Raw genomic sequence first — 2922 nt, 5'->3', positions numbered from 1 at the left:
TTGTTCTCTTGGTACTCCATGTTGCTATCAATGTTCTTTGCCAACACCATAATTCAGATGCATTGATTCTTCTAGAGTCTTCCTTATTTGTCCAACTTTCACATGCTTATGATGCTATTGAAAATACTGTGGCTTGGGTCAGGCACATCTCAGACCTCAAAGTGACATCTTTGCTCTGGAACACTTTAAAGAGGTCTTTTGCTGTAGATTTGCCTAGCAGTACATCATATTTTTATTTTTTAAGGCTTCACTGCTTTTATTGTAATTCCCTGATAATATAGAGTTGCTTTTTCTTTTTCACATCCTGCATGAGGCCTCTTTGGCCCTCTTTGCCCAGATGCCAAAGAGCTGAGTATGGGCATAGGTCATATGGAGACTGGCAAATGCCTTGAAGTCCTTCTCTTCTTGCCTGATTACCCAGGCTCTCTTCCTTTCATAGACGTTCTGGGTGGACATCCCTGGTCCAGTCAGCTGAGTGGCCAGCTTGAGTTCTTCAGCAGAGCTGTCTCCATTCTTGGGGGCAAAGGGCTTCCAGAGTAATAGGATGAAATTGGAACCATACTCTTTTAGCTGCTGCATGTTAATCTGCATGTTAACTCAGTGGACTTGTTCTTTCTGGTGTTCACAGAGATCCTGATGGCCCACACCACCTTCTTGTGAATGTAGCTATCTTCTTGTGGATACTGACCACCTTTAGCTCTTTCCAGCTTGGACTTGGTGTGAACCACATTGTGAAGCACCACACAATGGGCTGGATGGGACTAGATGCAGTATGTGAGGTGATGTGGCAGGCTTTGGCTTGTTGAACCTTGAGTATGTGGCTCTTCTGTGTCTGCTGGTTAAAGCACGTGACCCGCACCACTGCCAGTCCTTATGGAATTACGATTTCAGGATCATGCCATTCTGAATGGGTGTCATGCCTGGCTATGGCCCTCCTCAAAGTGGAGCAGCCAATCTGAAAGCTCATTTGACTTCTTGACTGTTGCTGCCATGAGTGCTGATTGTAGATCAAAGCAAAATGTAGTCTTTGACAACTTCAATCTTTTCTCCGTTTATTATTATTATATCCAGTTGTGAGGATTTTTGTTTTCTTTACATTGGGGTGCATTCTATACTGAAGGCTGTAGTCACTGAACTTCATCAGTAAGTATTTTAAGTCCTCTTCACTTCTAGCAAGTAAGGTTGCATCCTATGCATATTACAGGCTGTTTATCAGTCTTCCTTCAATCCGAATGCCATGTTCTAATTCCTACAATCCAGTTTCTCAGATTATTTGCTCAGCATACAGATTGAATAACTATGATGAAAAGATACAACTCTGGCAAACACCATCTTTGAAAAACAAAAATTAAACCATTTAGTATCCCCTTGTTCTGTTCAAACAACTACCTCATGGTGTATTTATGTACAGGCCTTGTGAGCACAATGAAGAGTTCTGGAATATTCGTTATTGGCAACATTTGCCATAGGTTTTATGATTCACATAGTTGAATGCCTTTGTGTACTCAGTATAGCATATCTTGCTGGTATTCTCCACGTGACCACGCATGAACATCAATCTGAATCAGCCATGATATCCCTCATTCCATGTCCTCTTCGGACTCCAACTTGAATTTCTGGCAGCTCCATGTTGATATATTGCTGTAACTGTTTCTGAATGATCTTCAGCAAAATTTTACTTGCATGTGATGTTAATGATATTATTCAATGATTTTTTGCATTCTGATGGGTCACCTTTGTTTGGAACAGACACAAATATGGATCTCTTCCAATCAGTTGGCCAAGTAGCTGTCTTCCAAATTTCTTGTCATAGATGAGTGAGTGCTTCCAGCACTGCATCCATTTTTTGAAACATTTTTATTTGTAATCCATCAATTCCTAGATCCTTGTTTTTTGCGCATGACTTCATGTCAACTTGAACTTCTTGCTTCTGTACTATTGGTACCTGATTACATGCCACCTCCTAAAATGGTATTGCTTCTATCTCCTTTTGATGATACCTACATCATTCAATATATTGCCCATGTTGTTGTTGTTGTTAAGTGCCATTGAGTCATTTCTAACCCATAGTGACCCTGTATAGTGTTTCTGAGGAGCAGCTGGTGAGCTTAAATTGCAACCTTGCAGTTCAAACAGCTTTTCAGTCTGGCGTATTAACCCACAGCGCCACACCAGGACTCCTATATTGCCCATAGAAATATCAATATCAATACAAATGAAAGATGAATTTGTAGTTGTGCATAACCATCAAATTCTGTACCTGATCCTCATCTCTTCAAGTTCCCTGATGGTGTCACCAGTTACTTGTGCTTTGAATACGAGATTTGTTTATTCCATGGGGCAGTGGTAGATGGCTGGTCTATCAATGCATGGAAGTTCAGTTAATTGTTCTAGATTCTACATTCAAGATTATCCAAATTTCTACTCAATTAAGTCTTTAATTATGACTTTGTGAAAATTGTTCTTTCTTAACCAAAAAATAGATATCCTTTGTATCTTTGATCACCATTAGGGAAATAGTTAGCAATACCAATAATGAGAACATACTGTATTCTCTAAATATAATCAAATAGATTAAAAAATAGCAGTCAACCTGTTTACACATCTTTCCAGAGTTTGAATTTCTTTCACAGCTCTATGCTTGTATGTATTCATACTGCAAAACTAAGTTCTCAGTGGCAATGCAATTAGCAAGCTCTCAGGAAAACTACCTCCGTTTGTGGCTGCTAATGTATTTGCTATAGATTTTAGTGACAGAAATAGTGATATTAATGTTGTCAACATCTATGTCACTGCTTGCAGGCATCATGTAAACCAAAAGGTTACATTTTAAATTATGAAAGGCTGGGTTAAAAAAAAAAATAGTCCTTCATTTTTCTGAGTTGTCACATTAGAGTTTAAGATTATGTTATAGTTGTGCAG

General features: G+C 39.0%; 1 pseudogene; it reads right to left on the bottom strand.

Moving 5' to 3' along the window:
• Positions 1–256: 256 nt before the first annotated feature.
• Positions 257–918, bottom strand: LOC102832247 (annotated as a pseudogene).
• Positions 919–2922: the final 2004 nt, after the last annotated feature.

The sequence above is a fragment of the Chrysochloris asiatica genome, unplaced genomic scaffold, assembly GCF_000296735.1.
Source record: "Chrysochloris asiatica unplaced genomic scaffold, ChrAsi1.0 scaffold00060, whole genome shotgun sequence".
NCBI classification, from domain to species: Eukaryota; Metazoa; Chordata; class Mammalia; order Afrosoricida; family Chrysochloridae; genus Chrysochloris; species Chrysochloris asiatica.
This window is presented reverse-complemented; position numbering and strand designations above follow the sequence as displayed.